General features: G+C 31.3%; 1 protein-coding gene across 2 annotated transcripts in view; it reads right to left on the reverse strand.

Moving 5' to 3' along the window:
• LOC115880442 (epidermal growth factor receptor) overlaps positions 1-20,398 on the reverse strand; it is a 339,558-nt gene that overhangs the window by 73,658 nt on the left and 245,502 nt on the right. The window lies entirely within an intron of this gene.

A 20,398-nucleotide genomic window follows, 5' to 3' on the forward strand; every position in this document is an offset into this window, starting at 1 on the left:
AAACGTTTAGAATGTTATGATTAAATTCTGAGTATAAGTACTCAGATAGGATTAATGAGATTTTATTTTTGGAAGGAATTAAAGTTTCAAAAACACCTTGTTCCAGAAACCCTTGTTATCTAAATTTTAGAAAATTATTAATCTAACTTCGAGAGGTGTCTTACTATTGGAATTACATGTACATTTTATTGGACCCAAAGTCTCGGTTTGGTACATTTATATTAAAATTATTAAAGCTTCATTCAGAATCTCGCAAGTAGTGGCTCCAATTAGTGCAGAAGTTTGTTCCTCTAATTTGAATCTTCTTCATTCGTCTTCGTCATCCGTCTTCTGAACGTCAAAATTAGTGGTAGGAATTTTCAATTAGTGGAAAAAGTTCACAAACTTTTAACTTTTCCACTAATTATACTTCAAAATTTGCGAGGAATGTCATTTTGGCCTTTTATTATCATTCGTCAAGAGAAAATGTGGTTCAAAATCAAAAGTTTGTGGTTTTATAAGCTAAATATTAGGCTTTCTCTATGGATACAACTGATTACCGCAAGCTGTTGCTAGGATATTCTATTAATTTTAATTGTGTTTTTTTAGACATTGTGAATTATCGTAAACTAAAAAGTATAAAGCGTAATTGAAACCACTAATTTATTCCACTAATTGCGAAGTTCTGAATGAAGCTTTAAACTATGCAGATGATGAGAAGAAGCATCAAAAACAGCTGTCAATAGACATTCAATGATAATTTTGGTGAGGACAATCTCTAAACGTTATTTATTAAAAATTGAAATAAAATTTGTCAAAAATTAATACTAATTATACAAATGTTAAAAATGGGTAGAACGTTTCCAGATCTAGAAACAGAAATCTATTATCAAAAATATATTTTTTCTTGAATTTTAAACCAGACGATTTTGAATTTTAGAAAAATTGGTATTTTCGATTTTCTGTAGGTCTCTCGTCCCCTAGCGGCCAAATTTCGAACTTGTGAATAAATTACAGCATATCTCTTGGCCCATTTACTTATAAATATTTTTTTTCTTTAAACTTTATAATTAGAAAATCAAAAAATTTGAGAAAATGTAGCGTTGGAAAAAGTTTTATTACAATAATTGTTTGCGACTTTTTATGTAGCTTTTTTGTAAAATATCCTACTCATTTTCTAAAGCGTGTTGTGTAGAACTCATATTAAATGAAACATTACAACAAAGTCATTGTAAACAGTGCTAATATTTTTAGTAATAAGTTGAGAAAAGTGCTAATCAACGCTGTTATGTTTATTAGAATTTATTTGTAAAGTTTTGCTTTTCTGTAAAATTCTGAAAATGTGATCCTTAAAATGAGATTAAAAAAAATAGTATATTGCTTTATTAGGAGTAAAAATGACACTTTTTGTGGCGAGGCTGTACGTTGACATACAGGCGAGGCACAAAAAGTAATTTTTACTCCGAATAGAACATGCTATTTTTTAACTAACTCCACAAATATTTTTTTAAACAATTTCGAACGTTCAAAATCATATATAAAAAGATTGTAAGTGAGTATATATCGAGAAACTATGGATATGCTCGTTGAATTTGACACTTGTGCTCTACTTTTATGCCTAGGCGTAAAAATAACTTTTTTATATTGTCAATCACGTCGCAAAAACTAATACTTTTGTGACTTTTGAAAAAAAAATTAGATTTTATATCCAAAATACAACGTTAGCATAAAAATAAATTAATAGTTTTGTGCAAATTTTATAGGAATATGTAAAACTAACAGTGATATATTATTAGTATATTTTGTCAAATTTTGAATTATTGAAAAGTAAGAGCATGAGTAATATATTTCTGAAATCAGGTAAAAATTTTCTCTATTATGTTGCTTCAAACATACAGGGTGTTCCGTATAAAAATCATAAGTAATAATCATCAGTAACTATGACATTTGACAACGAATGCCATTTTTATTAATATGTAATTAAACCGAAAATTCTATAATCTGCTATTTAATGAATGTTCTATCCCAAAAATATAAAGTTATAGTCTTTTAACAGTAAGGAAAAAATAAAATACTATCGAAAAAAAAACGGTATCCAGTTTCACTTGGCGTGGAAATGACTATCGATAATCTTTACTAATATATAAAATCTCTCCTTAAGTGACTGACATACTTATTAATCACGATCCTGCTCAAACCACTCAACGTAAGAAGCTCAATTTTGGCATACCGGTTGATTCTAGTTCCAGTTCCAAGAGGGTGAAACCACCCCTCAAATATTACAATATTTTTATTTAAAAAACGGCCAAGTTTCCGAAAAAACGCTTAAACACTTATATTTTAATTTTGTTTTTTACATATTTTAAGATTTTTTAAAAATGTATACAGGGTGTTTCTGGTCATTAATTAATCACGATCCTGCTTAAAGCGCTTGACGTAAAAAGCTGATTTTTGGAAAACAGATTGACTTTAGGGTGGAGAGGTTCGATAAGAAGGGATTTTTCGAAACTCGAATTCTAAGGGGGTGAAACTATCCCTCAAATATTAAAATATGTTTTATTTAAAACCGGTGAGTTTTTCGGAAAAACTCTTAAACACGTATATTTTATTTTGTCGTTTTACATATTTTAAGATTTTTTATAAATTTATACAGGGTGTTTCATAAAATATGACCCTCGATATGACCATTGAGTAATCACGATTCTGCTTAAACTGCTTGACGTTTAAAGCTGATTTTAGGCAACCGGATTGACTGTGGGGTGTAGAGGTTCGATAAGGAGGGGTTTCTCGAATCTCAAATTCCCAGAGGGTGAAAACGCCCCTCAAATATTGTTTATTTATTATTTAAAAAACGTTTAGTCTTTCGGGAAAACGCTTGGACAAGCATAATTTATTTGGTTTTTTTACATATTTTGAAATTTTTTAAATAATCAAACAAAAAGTTGGGTAATTTCTTAACCACGATTCTGCTTAAACTGCTTGACGTAAAAAGCGTATTTTTGGCAAACGGATTTTTCGAAAGTCAAATTCCAACGAGATGAAACTACCCCGCAAATATTACCAAGTTATATAATAATATCGCCATATGTTATATATGTTTTTTCTCATGCTGACATAAATGTGAGAAAATTTTATCCAGTTTGTATGTTGGAATGGAAATTCTTGCTTTGCTTCATCATCACCATTACAAATGATTAATTCGACGCGAACGAAGTCGCTGGTACACGCTAATATTCCTCATATAATATTACATAAAAAATTACAGCTATACCTTTATTTGCTGTGAAGCCATATGTGACGCCGTTTTTTTATGTCTTATGGTATATTACTTCAGAATTTTTGGTGAAGTCCCAGAAACACGTGCGAAAAAAAAATGAAATATTTGTTTAAAAAATGATAAACTTCCTGATGTTTATCTACCGATATTTTCAGAAAATTCATGTACGTAGAGTCATGCGGAGATAAGAAAAAAACCTTGAAAAAATAAATTATCAATAACGACACAATTGTCAAAGAATATGATGAAAAAATACTATTTGCTTTCGTTGTAAAATTGGGCAATTTTCGGTCCAATCCTTGATGTCTGCGTTTATTTTTCCGCTGTACGGAATTATATTTATGGCAGGTTTGAATCTAATGCAAACAGAAGTTAAAAGCGGATTATGTCAAATAAAAATTCACAACGTTATTTTCTCATAAAAAACGTGTCTGATCAAATATCTTAAAGTTATTTAACCAAGTATTGCTTAGGTAGTCCCGTTATCATGAGGACGTATTGAAATATCGACTAATAAAGCAAATAGAGTAGATATTTTTGCATTAATAGCTTCACGGTATGTCATCGTATGCATATAGTGATGCAAACATTGCAAATAGAAACATCAATGCATTTGTTACAACAAAAGTCAGAAATTCGGTAATTGTCAACAATCACTAGAAAATACTAACTATTATGCACTGGACTAGTGAATGTCGTATTTTAAAGAGATGTGTCAACTTTTACTAATACTTTTTAGCAGTCTCTAGTGACTGTAATATTTGCTAAACGTTTTCAGTAATAGTCATTCGATTATATGATAGAGAGTGCATTAGTGGAAATTGGAACAAATAAAGCTTTTAAGGACACTGAATAACCTCTATAACTCATCATAAATTACAAGAAAGCGATAACAAAACAGAAACACCAAAACTAAAATATTTGCTTTTATACTAACTTCAAAAAAGCACCAATCGTTTTTTGTAATTTACTAGTTTTTGTATAAATTCTACTACAAATTTATTTGCTTTGAATATCTTGATTGCAAAACTGAATGTCTGACTTCAAATTTTCAATCACTACTGTATCGATCAGCTCTGATCATAATTTCTGGGCAAGTAACTTATACGGACAGCTACAAGATGAAAACAAATTTGCATACGAGGTATCACTAACTAGTAAACTTCAGTGAATGCTATCATTCACTAGTAAATGTTTACTTCAAAATCTAGTAAAATACTTTTACTAGTTCAATGTTAGCAAAACAAAAATGGGAGCTTTTAGTAGTAATTGTTAATATTAACTAATTTGTGGGTTTTATTGTTACATATATATATATATGTACCACGATACCATTACACTAAAAATGAAAGCTATGAAATACCGTATAGAATAACTGAACTACAAATGAGTTAGATAAACAAAATTAAGATAAGATCAAATAGAAATGAATGGATTGAAATTGAAAAAATGCATTTCTTTAACAAGGATGTATATAGTAACAAACGCATAGTATTTTAAGCATTAGTATCGTGAATTCTAGAGATAATTATATTCTAGTAGTCATGGAATATTTGGAATGATGGAAAAAATCATCTATATGGCGATTCGTTGTTATATATTGATTCACAAAGCGGATATGCAAATACAGGGATGCTTTCGAAATTGTAGTGGGTAGTGGGTCTACTAACAGGTCACATACGGCTGATTGGATTGAAGAACGTAGCCATGTGCAGTTTTTGTTAATCAAGCCGTAAATTGATTTTTTAAAGGTCTGCCTATGCTGAATACACATGCCAAATTTTAACAATGCTGGACAAGCCGATTTGAAATAATTCAGGAAAATGTGCATCTTTTTTTCAATCAAAACTGCAACAGGCAACAACGCAAAACCAGTCAAATATCAACATCCCTTAAGTTGCCAATCTATGATTTTATCATTGGTAAATGTATTTTGTTGTATTTAGTACACTTCTTTGATCAACACTAGTACTAAAACCTTATGACTAAATACTAATAGATACTTCCAGTACTAACAACGTATAAATAGCGATAATCCATGCTAATGTGTCAAGTTATTGTCATAAATAAGGAAGCTGAGATCGCAGGACCGAGATAAGATCGCAGTTGAATAGCCCACTAAGCACTTCAAATAATCCCCTAATTCAATAATATAAGTATTAAAATCAAACTTTAAATATCGAAAACTATCTGTAAAAATAGTGGGTACAGCTGTAACTCTTCCTATACATGAACCACCCATTCTAAACAGCCAAATAAAACACAGAACTAGAAATTTTAACACAGGTATACCTGTGTTCCGAACGATGGTTTGCCGCTCTATGGTCGCTGGGAACCCAACGCGCGTGCTTCAGAGAATAACGCACGAGATACCGATAGCCGAGAGAGATGAGAACAAAGACAGAAGCAACGACATGTGAACAGCGAAGAGAAGGAGAGAACGAATGTTGCGGAGACTGCGATGAGCGCGTAGGAAAGGAACCTTCGTAAGAATAGAGATAAACAGGAAAAATGTGTTTCTTTAGTAACAAATTAAAATTAATAATTATAGTTAATTGTAATAAATATTGATATAGCTTTTACAATGTTATCCAAGAAAACGCTAAATATTCGTTAGCAAATAGTACTTTTAAAATATATGTATCTGTAGATATTAGTAATGGTATGGCAATCGCTTCTTTGATTTTAAAGAACATAACATAAATAAACATAACATACGTAAAAATTAAAAAGAAATTAAAAATAATCATACAGAAAGTTTGAGGGTTTTTGGTTGTACCTTATTAAGTAATTGTTATCAGGTCGTAATTGTTAATTTTGAAGTTTAACTTGATATAATGTCATTTTAACAAAACGTCAACGGTTTTGTAGACATATCTGTTTTAAAAAAAAAGTAAAATGTTCTCGCATAGTTGCCATTTAAATATTTATATAGTTTTTTTCTTTATTGTTTGTATTTTTTTTGCTTCCGACGACGGAAAGAGATAAACTTTCTAAAACGTTAAGCATTTTTTTGTTCGTTAGGCAAATTTGTTTATCTGTAAACCTAACTACTGACAAGTAGTTTCCGTTGGATTAACGCAGCAGTGTTTACAAAAAATAACTATTTTATTTTGTAGATTTTCTTGCAGTGGCGAAATACCCATATAGGATTTTTTTGGAGAGATGAATCCGCCACACAGTTATAGACATTTTTAATAATCTATGTAGCCTTCTAATATGTTTTTCTTTTTTTCTTGAATTGATGTAAGACGTATATGAATTAAGTCGGTCTCTAATCTGGTTATTTTCTTTCAATTTCATACATACGATCCCATATAGCACGTCCAAATGAAATTACGTTTCTAGAAGGGAGACACATGAGAAACAACATATGTTAAAGTGTTCATCTAGTTCTAACATAATGTTATATAATAATATCAATATGAGATACACGCAGGTTTATATTGATAGAATTGTGTGATACAGTGTTTACTAGTTGTATACCGTATGCACTCAAGATTCTAAAGAGTTTTTTGTAACGTAACAAATAATTATTAAAATGATGAAATCTGTCGTCGGTATATAAGACATACAATGTATAAGTCATATGTATGTGTGATACTTCGTATCATAGTTGTGCCTATAGTACACACCTTGTAAAAATGTGACGTATACACATAATATAAATATCTATATAGACACTTTGTAATAGTGTACTGTTGTGTCTACATCCTAGCATGAAATGAAGGTGTGCGCACGCGCGGATAGCCTCAGCGTAGACACACCGACCAAGTGTATCTTATATGTCATCTCTCCTTTCTCCTTTCTAGGAGTGGTATGTGTTAGCAGCCATTATTGTTTTATCATTCGGAAGCTCTATATAAATGTTCTGTTTGTGTGTAGTTTAAAAGAGATTTTAAGGTAAGTACAAGTTTTTAATTACCTTGTTACACCTTCATAAGAGTATTATTAATATTATAGCAGCGACCCTTCCCTTATTCGATACCCAATTTACTAAATTTTGACTCCAATGAATAAAAACTCGTATAATGATAAAGAGGTTAGCTGAGTTAGCTCTGCAATATATATTTTTTTTAATTTGGAAATAATACAAATCTAAATGGACCAGAGAAAGAAAGATTTAAACACTTCAAAGAACTTCTCACACTGATATTCGGTAAGTTATTGATGGATCAATATACAGATATGTTTAATATTCAATAATCAATTTCATATAAAATTTAAGGGTGAGATTGTTAATCTGGAAATAAAATACAACAAAGTCCAACAGAGTGCTCGATGAATGAGTATGCTAATAGAACTTCTCACACTGATATTCGGTAAGTTATTGATGGATCAATATACAGATATGTTTAATATTCAATAATCAGTTTCATATAAAATTTAAGGGTGAGATTGTTAATCTGGAAATAAAATACAACAAAGTCCAACAGAGTGCTCGATGAATGAGTATGCTAATAAACCAACTGCTTGAAGGGAAAAGAGGAGAAAAAAATGACTAAACGAGGTCCACCAAATCGTGGCGATGTACCAGTGTGTACCATTTTAGTATGTTGTTATACTAGGTACTTATATTTTTAATACATTTTGATACAAATTCTGTTCTTTTACAGCGTTTTCTTACTTCTGGTTTCTGCAGTGTAAATAATAATTATTATTGTGTTATTTGCGCTATTGCGTTCCATGATATAAAGAAATATAAGAATTTTATTTTTAACCACTTTATCCATTTTATGGAAGAAAAATGGTACATTTAATACAAAACAAAAATGGAACAATTTTAAGGCTACTTCTCTTGAACTTACAATCGAGATACTTTTGGAAAATACAAACTTTTGCCTTCCTAATTTTCGTTCTAAAAAGATATAATTGGTATCATTGAATAAATATTTCTTAAAAAGAACGAAAAGTTAGACATCAAAACTTGTATTATTTCCTAAATTCGTTAATAAGAAGTAGTTTTATCTAGCACAAGAGGTATATACGAAGCAAAATACATACGTATACACGAGATAGTCACAACTGCAATGTGTAAACATAGTTTAAACGTAATACACAAGCACTGTGTATCTTACGGCACACTGTGTATCCCTTACTTTGTGTATATGTAAATGCTATACTGTGGCTACATTGTGAGGCGGACGTTTAACCTTTGTGCATACGTGTTGAACTACAATGTGTAAACGTAGCATATTTACATCGGGGGAATTGTGTCACCCTGTGTCTACATCTAATAATGTAAACACATCGCAAATGTGATTTGATGTGCTGTATGGGATACGTTTTAGGAAAGTCATTAAGAAGGATAGGAAAAATTGATTCAAAAAAACAGGTACCTATATGAAAATACTTTCCTAAGTAAAACTACAAATTTACAGAAATCGTATAACGTTTTAATTTAAAAAAATATATTAATCATTCCTAAAATCAGAAAAACAATTTTGAAAAGTGGCTCCAACCCCATACTGGGAGGGTACCGAACCGCAAAACATTTTGTCTGACTCTGTGGCAGCCTAGCACCGGTTCCACCCCCGTATACGGCAAAAATGCAATTTAACTTTTGTACCTGGAATTCCGAAAAACTAAAAGATTTATTTTTGGGTAGAAATAATTTTGGGAATAAATCATGGCATTTTACTGACGTTGATTTTTTTAGAGATAAACCCACATTCTTCAATTTTAAATTTTTAAAAATCTAAAACTAAATTAAAATAAAACAACAAAGGTTTATGTTAGGCTTTTCCTTTAAGATTATTTATTCATTTTTATAAAATATTCAGATTAAAAGAACTAAATTTAATTAAAATTAGTGAATAACTATCGATTTTAGAGAAAAAATACTTTAATTCACGAGCGATGAAATCGCGTGTGAATTAATTTCGGGAGACGATAATGCAATTTTATCGTCATGTATAAAAGAATATTTTTTTTCCACAGCGAGTTACGTTTTAAAAAATATTCAGAAATTATTATTTCAAGGAATTTATTACGGGTAGAAAAAATATTGTGCTGCGCGGGTTGGCGTTGGTTTCTATGTAATTTAACAAATAAATAAAGCTGTCTTTTTAGTTGTCAGTTTTGAGTCAATATTTTTTAATTCTCTTTCGTGTCGATTGCTGATTGAACTGGAGCCAGAAATGGCTTAAAATGAAATAAGTAAATTACCAACAGATAATATTCAGGCTGAGGCGACAAACGCCATATCCAAACTACTTCCATTTAAATCCCGAATAACTTATGAACAGGAATACAAAAATTTTCAAAAATGGAAGCAATTAAAAAACGTGCGAGAAGAAATAAAGTTTTTAACCTATCCTCGCTGTTAAAGTATCATTTAATCTACCCTTGCGGTTAAAGTACTATTTTATCTACTATTTTTGATAGATATAATAAGGCAATTAGTTGCTATGGAAAAAATTATTTATGTTTCTTTAGTTTTGATAAAGTATGTTAAAACAAAAATATATTTTAACTCTTACATAATAAAAAATAAGACTATTTCAGATCATTTTGATTTGATAATATTACAAACCAGAAAGTATATACCTAACTAATTAGGTATGTCAAAAATGTAGAGGTAAAAAATCAGATATTAAGATATTGAGATCGGGTATATAATAGATTAAAATGATGATAATATATTAACCTGTATAACCATAGTTAAACCAAGATTAATAATATATCAAGTTTCATTCTTGTTGATGGCAGTGTAAGATTAGTTAATTTATTATGTAAATATCTCTTTAAATATTATACCAGTAATGTTTAATTAATTTTAAGATTGTCTTTGGATACTCATACCAACTAAACTAAGATTTTATGTTTTAGTAACGAAAAGATTTTTACCAAATTCAAAATAATAATATATATATATACAGGGTGCTACAAATTCGAGGTACGAGCATTGGTAGCTCGGTAACCCTAATAGATACGCACATGGTTAAATTAGGGCAAAGTTGCGCTTTAGGATGTTCATCAAGATACCATCAAAAACGTTTTAAAAATTTCAAGGATTGCTGAGTTTTTTGGAAAAAAAACGGATTTTTTTGAAAATCAATTTTATTTTTTTCTGTCGTTACTTTTTAGAAAATCAAAAAAATAATTACACATTCTCATAGCCACTTTATTAGAGCTATCTGATGGTATTTTTAGATTTTCAAATTAACTGATAATTTGTGAGATATAGAGGCCAACTTAATTTTTTTAAATACGGACCTGCATTTTTTATTTCAGGTTTTGAAAGAACTCGGTCTTCTGAGTACAATGATGTGCCACACTTGATACTTTTTTTTGTTTTGGGTACCTTAACAATAACAAAACTATTTAATTGTTATTTAAAATAATTTCAAATCCGACTCTGTTTTTTTTTAATTTATTTAATCTGATTATATTCATCACAACAATATTGATCCGCGCTAATTAACATTGAATAAGGAAAATCAATAAAAATTGTTTTGGACATTTAGAATCAATACATTTCAATTTTTAAGTACAAAAACAATTAACGAATAATAAAAAACAATTAAAAGTACAAAATGCATTCGGAAGTATAAGAAGAAGATCTGTTCAAAGAGTATAAATTAGATTGAACAAAAAACAAATAATGTATGCATTATGGATGGAGGGTGGTGATCCTTTCGAACATGCAAAGCATTAGAAACTAGTTTGTAGAAGTTGATTTATTTATAATAACTACGATTAATATTATGCATATTCGTACACTGAGAAAAAAAGTTAAAAATATTTGAATATTTCAATTGGCGTGGTTTTCCTTATTCAATGTTAATTAGCGCTGATCAATATTGTTGTGCTGAATATAATCAGATTAAATAAATAAAAAAAACAGAGTCGAACTTCAAATTATTTTAAATATCAGTTAAATAGTTTTGTTACTGTTAAGGTATCCAAAACAAAAAAAAGTCTCAAGTACGGCATATCGTTGTACTCAGGAGACTGAGTTCTTTCAAAACCTGAAATAAAAAATGCAGGTCCGTATTCAAAAAAATTAAGTTGGCCTCTGTATCTCACAAATTATCAACTAATTTGAAAATTTAAAAATACCATCAGATAGATCTAATAAAGTGGCTATAAGAATGTGTAATTAGTTTTTTGATTTTCTCAAACGTAACGACAGGAAAAAATGAAATTGACTTTCAAAAAAATCCGTTTTTTCCAAAAAACTCAGCAATCCTGGAAATTTTTAAAACTTTTTTGATGGCATCTTGGTGAACATCCTAAAGCGCTACTTTGCCCCAGTTTAACCATCTTCGTATCTACTACGGTTTCCGAGATACCAATGCTCGTACCTCGAATTTGTAGCACCCTGTATATATTACATGTATATTATATTATTGTATCCACAATTATTATTGTTGAAAACATTTTAGTTTCTGTTTATTTTCATTGTGTTTCCTAAGACCAAAATTGATCTGTCTTTATCATTTGTCTTTTTTTTTTCATTTATCTTGTTTTTTTGTATTTATCTGCTTTATCTGTAGCCGGTGCATTTTACTTTTTTTCAGTTTCAAAATAAAATTTCGCCAAAATAACAACATTTTGTTCTTGATAGTATAATATGAGACAGATGAGAACTTCAGTTTTTTATTTCAAAGAAGCTATCATATAAAATAATTAGGCTATACATTGCTTAAATTCATCAAAATTGGTCCACTAGAATAATTAAAATACATGAAAAATTTAAGGTGTCCGTTTTACGTGCAAGTTAGTATTGTATATGTTTAAATAATAACGTCAAACAATACGCTCTGTTTTTTTAAAATTATGTGTCGAATTTCTACTGATAAAATGAATTGTATCAAGATATTACTTAAAAAAGATTCGATCGTACGGTATTTTTACTGCTTTTCTTTATGGGCTTCTTGGTGGCTTTTCAACAACACGCTGTTTGCTGATTCGACTCTACTAAGACTTAGTTATCGTCACGTTTCCGCAATCTCAGCGCATTTCTTTGTAACAAGAACCACCGGCTTATAGTGCCCGTGGCTAAAGAATAAATAAAATTCATTTGCGCCTACTACAACACGAGTAACATTTCGTTTTTTTTTTGCTATTTAAACTTATAACGTCATCCAAAAAGAAACGTAAAGTAAAACGTCCTACCCTAACATAAACATTATTGTCAGTAAAAATAATATTTTAAAAATAAACAGAGGAAGAAATTTTATTGAGTTTGAACCCCCTATTGCTAGAAGCAAAAAGAAAATGAAAAGATCTAGTTAATACAGGGTGTCCCCATATTCTATGGACATAGAACTACTATCTATTTCTGGAATCAAAATTAGGTTAGGTTAGGTTAGTATAGAAGTAAATTGTGTGCAATTAATTTATTTTAATTCAAATAATACGTGGTCGTTCTATATCCACCGAATATTGGGACACCCTGTATAGGTATGAAAATAAGGAAAAATTAACTAACACCGATACCCTTTTTCAAAAATATGTCTGTCTAATGACAGTTCCCGACAACCAAAGATCTGCAAAATGCTACAAAAACGCACATTACCACCTACCGACACATGCATCTATTGCACTTATACAAGACTTGCCCTGTATATGAAACTGAATTTTAAAACGAGCCATTGTTCCATTGTTGATATATGTCGTGGGTCCACCCGGTATATTTTGTTCTGTTATTTAAACACTAACCAAGTGACCTTTCTGGCCGACCTATACGATCGAAAGCAGGATTTTCAAAGCAACCTGCCCACAACCGTCGCAGGGCGAGCGTCCACGTAGGCGGGCCTACTATTATTACGAAACGGCGACAGTGTCTTATTTGAGTCGATAATTTTCTCTTTTACGTCAAAAAGAAAAATACAAATAAATAATAATAACCGTTTTTTTTTTCGTATATCCTCCCACAAGCCTTTAAAATGCCATATGATCAAAAAGAATTTCAATTAGATTGATGAACACCAAATTTAGTCTTAAATTTATTAATAGTATGTTGTTTTCTTATCAGTAAAAATGACACTCTTTGTGGCGAGGCTGTACGTTTGACATACAGCCGAGGAACAAAAAGTCATTTTTACTCCGAATAAAACATGTTATTTTTTTTCAAACGTCACAAATAAATTTTTCAACAATTTCCAACGTTCCAAATAATATAAAAAGATTTAAAAGTAATACCTTCTATATAATTATAAATCGAGAACCTATGGTTAGGGGCCCGTTTAATTTGACAATTTATGTCAGTTTGTCAGTTGTCAAAGTGCTTTACTTTTATGCCTAGGTATTATAGTCTGTGAAACGAATAACTTTGAATTTGACAGCTCACGCGGGCTTTTCTAGTGTTAATTTTATGAGGTTAGCAATTTGCGGCCATGCTGATGCAATGCCGTCTCTAATAGAACAGCCCCGGAGCGAGATTTATGACGTCACGCTGGTTAGATACTACGGATTAATGAATATGTTGTAGAATACACATGGAAAACATAATTATTCCTCGTATTTTTGGTTACATTATTTATGGCTGAAATCGTACTCCATAGTCAATGTAGATAGTTTTAGTGTTAAGAATAATAATTTTAAAAAATATGTGGTCATCTTTTAACAAGTTTATATTAATTTATTAATTGCAGTAAACATTATGTGTTAGGTTAGGTTGTGAATATTTTATATGTAATTTTTTGAATTATATTCAACACTATTTTTTTCATATGACACAACACTATAATGTTAGTCGAAACGTTTTTTTTAACCAAAAAAAATAATGAAATACTAAATCAGCGTTTTTCCCGAACCTAAATCCCAAAAAAATCAAAAATTTTAGAATAATTTTACATATAAAATAACAGCGATCTTTATTTTATAGCCATCGCTGACGCCTTTTTTTATGATATTGTATTATTTGCAAATATACTTTTTCGAACATTGATACTTGCAAAATATACATATAAATTTTGTGAATGCAAATAATAATACATCACTATTAGTAGATATTGAATGTTTTTTGTTTTATTAGATCGATTTTCAAACCCCAAAATTTATAATAAATTTTACATTTTGCCCATTATCTTGTCTACCTATTCATTATAAGTATATTGTAAAACATTTGCTGCCTTTGTATGATTCATAGTTTATTTGCCAAAGTATTTATTGCTATAAATAGGTATATATTTATATATTGTATTTATTAACTATATATTATGTATATTTCATGTAAACTATATCATTTTTAAAATACAAACTAAAAAATACGAGGATAAATTATGTTTTCCATGTATTCTACAAGATATTTATTAATCCGTAGTATCTAACTAGCGTGACGTCATAAATCTCGCTCGAAGGCTGTTCTATTAGAGACGGCATTGGTTTGATATTTAGAAATGTCAAAAGCTGATGACATTTTACTTTTGACAATTATTACATTTTGTGTTGATTTTTGCAAGAAAAGGAAGAACTGTCACTTGTTTTATTATGTTCCTTTTCTATTTCACGAAAGTAAAAAGAGTTACCTATCTGATTCGTTCAGGCACTCAATTTAAAGAATATCAGTAACTTTTTTGATAGAGGGATTTTATATTTGCCATGTTGGTAAAAAATAACGGTCAAAAAGTTATTCATTTTATAGACTGTAATAGTTATTTTTGTATCTAGTGCGCGAAGTGCTACTTTGGTGATCGATACTTGAATTTTTTAACGAGGCGTAGCCGAGTTAAAAAATTAGTCGAGATCACCAAAGTAGTTCGCGCACGAGTTGCAAAACAACATTTTTTCTACAAACATTAAAATCGGTATGTCCCTAAAAATTATTATTATTATTATATTGCTTTGAAAAAAAACGTGAGCTTGGAATGTATGTTTTTTTTATTACTGAACATGTTTTTAACCTATCGCTCGTTTTAATACTTGGTATTTCTGGTGCTTGCCGCCGCGCCGCGCCGTAAGGAACTTACTAAAATGACGGTCGATAACATAGAAGATAAAGATTCAATTTTGATTATTAAAGTACCCGATACAAAAACAAACATAGACCGAGTCTTTACAGTGTCAAATTTGAATTATATTGAAATTTTATTTAATTTATTTAAATAAGAAATGCTACCAGTCGCAGATTGTTTTTAAAATATCAAAATAAAAGATGTGTTAACCAAGTGGTCGGTACAAATTTTATTGGTAAGATGCCTAGTATGATAGCAAAACACTTGAAGCTGCCAGATTATGAAGCCTACACTGGGCATTGTTTCCGGAGAATTTCAGCCACACTCCTTGCTAATTCAGGGGGTGATATATTTAGTTTGAAGCGCTACGGAGGATGGAAATCTTCGAGAGTGGCAGAGGGATACGTCGAGGATTCTATCAACAATAAAATTCAAATATCAAATAAAATTTTAGAGTGTGAAATACCGGGATCAAGTACCTCTACATCAAAATTGGATAGTGTCTCAAGTCCCAAAACCCCCATATCTCAAGCAAAATCAGAACTATCAAGTTTGGGATTAAATATTGGTTCGTGTACTGGTTGTACTATTAATATTAATATTGTAAATAATAACTAGAATATGCATTAGTGTAGCGTTTATTATCTTATAAATTTATTTATTTATGATGTTGAACTCCATAGTTTAGTGGAGCCTTAATCGGTTAAATATTGTCCATAGTAATGAACCACATACCATCACTGGTCCTAAGACAATTCTTACTTCTAGAAGAAAATCCGAACAAACTTGATGACGTGGTAAAAATCGTGAAAAATCTTTTTGCTTTCGTTGTGATTAATTTGACTAACGCTTCAAGTAGGTGTAACACAAAAAAATACAGTTCAAACTTCGTTGTTTACCACGTCTACAATCAAAAGAACAAATTACAAAGCTCTTTTTTCCTACCTGCTCTGAGGCGCCTGCTGCGCGCCCCTTCAAAGGTACCGTACCTTGCTCTTTTCGACGTCCCACCTCGCCGTTTATTCCTTCTAGTCCTTATAGGACCGCATTCCACACGAATGTATTCTTTGAAATTATCCTTTTTTGTCTCTGAGCTCTACGCTCTGCCCCTCGCTCATTTGCTAAATAAAGTGTTACTTAACATGGTTCGGTAATCGCACGGCGCGGATCGGCCAGCGAAAATAAACAACTTTCTAAAACGGGCGGCTTTGAAGTCGAGACAAGTGCCACGGGTTCGAAAACGTATGTAAGAGACGTCGAAAAATCCAATCGTTTGGCCAATTCGGACTAATTGAGAATTAATTTTTAAAGCAAAAGTCGATCGGACAGGAATACAGAACTGTATCTTGAGCTGATATCATTTCTTTTCTTGTAGTTAATAAAGCAATAAAGAATACACTGTTTTTTATGTTGTATTAACAGAGTTTCGGACCTTCAATAAGAGATGTTATCACCGATATAATATCTAATTTTAAAACTCAATAATATATTAAAGGTGTGAAAATAGTACATAATATCTGCAATAAAGTATGGCAGTCTCGACAATGGCCTAAAGATTGGACTAATTCTGCTTTCATCCCAATTCACAAAAAAGGATCCACACAAAAATGCCAGAATTATCGAACAATATCCCTAACGTCACATGCAAGCAAGATCTTACTTAGGATAATTGACCGAAGACTTCAGAGGTACTTGACGCCTGAAATACCTCCTGAACAAGCCGGATTCGTGAAAGGAAAAGGCACAAGAGATCAAATATTTAACATACGTCAACTCATAGAGAAATCCCGAGAATTTAATTCGCCTATGTTCTTGTGTTTTATAGACTACAAGAAGGCTTTCGATTGTGTGAGGTGGAAAAGCCTATGGAAGGTTCTGAGCGAAATGGGAGTTCCGAATCATCTAGTGGCTCTTATTAACAATTTATATGACAATAATACGGCAATTGTCAACCTAGATAACAAAACGTCGGAACCTTTCAAACCTAGAAAAGGGGTACGCCAGGGCTGTATACTGTCACCCAGTTTGTTTAATGCCTATGGTGAATACATCATGAGACGTGCTTTGGAGGGCGAGGAAGGAGGAATCCTAGTCAACAGTAAAATCCTAAACAACCTCAGGTACGCGGACGATACCACCTTGATAGCGAAAAGTGAGGAAGAAATGGCCCGGTTGCTGGAAAGAGTTACCATTGAAAGCAATAATCTTGGTCTAGAAATAAACATTGATAAACCAAACTCATGCTGATTGATAGAAGTGGTGCAGTTCGATTACACAACCTCCTCCCTAATATAGAAAGAGTAGATCAATTTATATACTTAAGGTCTTTAATAACAAATAATGGGGGCTGCGAAGCAGAGATAAGAAGGCGTATAGCTATTGCACGGACGGCTATGATGAGTCTAAGAAAAATATGGACAGATAGGAGCATTACTAAAAACACCAAAAAAACCCTTGTTCGATCTTTGGTGTTCTCCATATTCCTATACGGGTCTGAGTCATGGACCGCCAAGAGCGCTGATAGACACCGTATAGATGCATTTGAGATGTGGTGCTGGAGAAGAATGCTCCGTACCCCATGGACGCATCTTGCAATACTTCGGTCATATTACTCGCAGAGGTGAAGACAACCTTGAAAAAATCATAGTACAAGGCAAGGTCGAAGACCCAGAGGACGATCACCATCGAGATGGCTTGACCAAATAGCAAATATTACAGGTCAGCCATTTCAATCAAATCTCCGAGAGGCGGAAGATCGCCAACGATGGAAGATCAAAATCACCAACTGCACATAGCCATAATGTCACGATTCTTCAGACATGAAGAGACGACGAAGAAGAAGAATATATTAAAAATATTTGTATTGTATTGTGTAAAATATAACCAAATAGGATTAGCAAACCAGATAAAGGAAATAACTTAAAAAGCCTGCTGGTTTACTATCAAAATTGTCGGGGAAAAAACTAAATTAGAGAGAGAGAGAGAGAGATATTGGTTTATAGAGCGCGTCAACAGCGAGAGTTTTTTTGCGCTCAATAATAATATTTAGTTAATATGAGGTTATTTTAAATTATTAGAAATTAAAGTTTTTTTCGTTATGTTGATGCTGTCTAAGAATTCCATAACTTTATTAATCTTCGAAATGTTTAAAGGCGCGAAAATACTCTCATAGGTAACAGCATTGAAGAATCTAGACCTGTGGGAGGCAACAAGTAAGCATTCAAAAAGAATGTGTCTCATTGACATTAAGTTAGTGCATAAAGTGCATTTCGGAGGGGGTTGCACAAACATTTCTGATAATATATGATTTGGTAAGATATGAGTGTCCTGTGAGGGTTCTAATAACTTTACAGAAAGATCCGCGTTCAAGAGAATATATATTTTGATACTGATGAAGAAGTGGCATATGTGATCTAAGTTTATTAATTCCCTCGAGGATGTCCCATTCATTTTGAACGTATACTGAAGAACACTTTTTTGTGGAAATTTCTGAAATCGACAACGGATGGAGTTCCTTCAATGTTCTGTAAGAGCGTTGCCTCGTTAGCCAGTTTGTCTGCTCGGTCGTTACCAGCAATGTCAGAGTTTCTAGGAATCTACATTAAGTTAACATTGTAGTTTCTTTCAGTAAGTTTATATACTAGATCTCCAATGCTGCAGGTTAGAGAATTTTTGGAGTTTAAAAAAGCAATACTGTTGAGGGAACTAAATGAATCATATAGTATTAATGCTTTAATCGGTGGCATGCTCCGAATTTGGATAAGAGCCTGATAAATAGCTGTGAGAATGCGAAACCACCCTGGTCAGATTTCGAGCCATTTATGTAAAAACAAATATAGTCACAGTAAGAGAATATAGTCACAAATAAAAGTTAAAGTTAGTACCTGTTGATATAATTGCCCTAACAGAAACTTGGTAGAACAGTTCTGTGTATAACCAAAAATTTGGTACTAATAGATTAATATTTAGAAAAAACAGGGATCAAAAACTTACAGGCCAAAAAAGAAAGGCTGGGTGTATTATTAGCTTTAGGTAAGGCGTTTATAGTTGTACAATGTGATATGTTTGATAGTGATACTGAAGCCTTATGTGTAAAAATTAGTCTCGTCCAAGGGGAATTGCTCTATGTTGTAATTGCTTATTTTGTACCTGGTTGTAGTCTGTAGTGTAGACTTCTACCAACAATCGAAACAAATCTTTTAGACTGTAGATGTTTAATTTTAGGTGATTTTAATCTTTATGAACTTTCTGATCTTTTATCATTTACGAAGTTTGTACCTACAAATCAATACTGTACAAAATGTTTTTGATGTTTTATTAGACTTAGTTATAGTAAGCCTTTTTATTTAACAGGACTCTTTGATAAAACGTGATGATGACACATTGTTGCCTATGGATCGACACTACCCTGTACTGGCCATTGAAATCAGTGTATCATAACTTGAAGGTGTGTGAACAAAGGAAAAAAAAAAATTTTAAAAAAGCTGATTTTGTAAAAATGTACAGGTTAATAAAAAATATAAACTACAATAGTCTTCATAATTGCTGCGACGTTAATGAATCTGTTGCAAGATTCTACAAGAATCTTAATGACATATTGATTGAGTGTGTTCCGATGTCAACTCAGGTTGGAAAAGTCTTTGGCGACGGTATAATGGCGAAATTATTAAAATGATTAAAACCAAGGAAAGGTTTTAGTTTGTATATAGGATGACTCGACGTGACGCAACGTTCCGAACAAGATCTATAATACGTTTCCGGTTTGAGATCTTAACTCTTTTGTGTATTAGTGCATATTTTAAAAATATTTTTGTCAACATACAATAAGGTTGTATATTTGTAACTGGAATACTATATATTTTATTAGCTTAGTGAATGTAATATTAAATTCCTTTCCAAATAAAAAATGTACGAAATAATACTTTTTTATTTCACTTCCCTATTACATTTGACGCCCCACGTTGGGCGCCAAAGATATCCTAAAGTAGCTTAACAGTGTGTAATTTTCTCACCTAACTCAGAGCTCATTTACAATTATCATATTCAACGATTATATCGGTAATATACTTCTATTTGGACTTAAATTGGTTTAGCTTTATTCATTTTGGTGTAAATAGGAACTTAATATAAGTTAAGCGTGATATAAGTTAAGTACTGTAAATGTTTCTTTTTTTAATATATAAATTATATTTAAACACTCGAAAAAATGTTTGTATTTGTAATTAATTGTATTGGA

Source organism: Sitophilus oryzae, unplaced genomic scaffold, assembly GCF_002938485.1.
Source record: "Sitophilus oryzae breed Bouriz unplaced genomic scaffold, Soryzae_2.0 scaffold_1623_pilon_pilon, whole genome shotgun sequence".
NCBI classification, from domain to species: Eukaryota; Metazoa; Arthropoda; class Insecta; order Coleoptera; family Curculionidae; genus Sitophilus; species Sitophilus oryzae.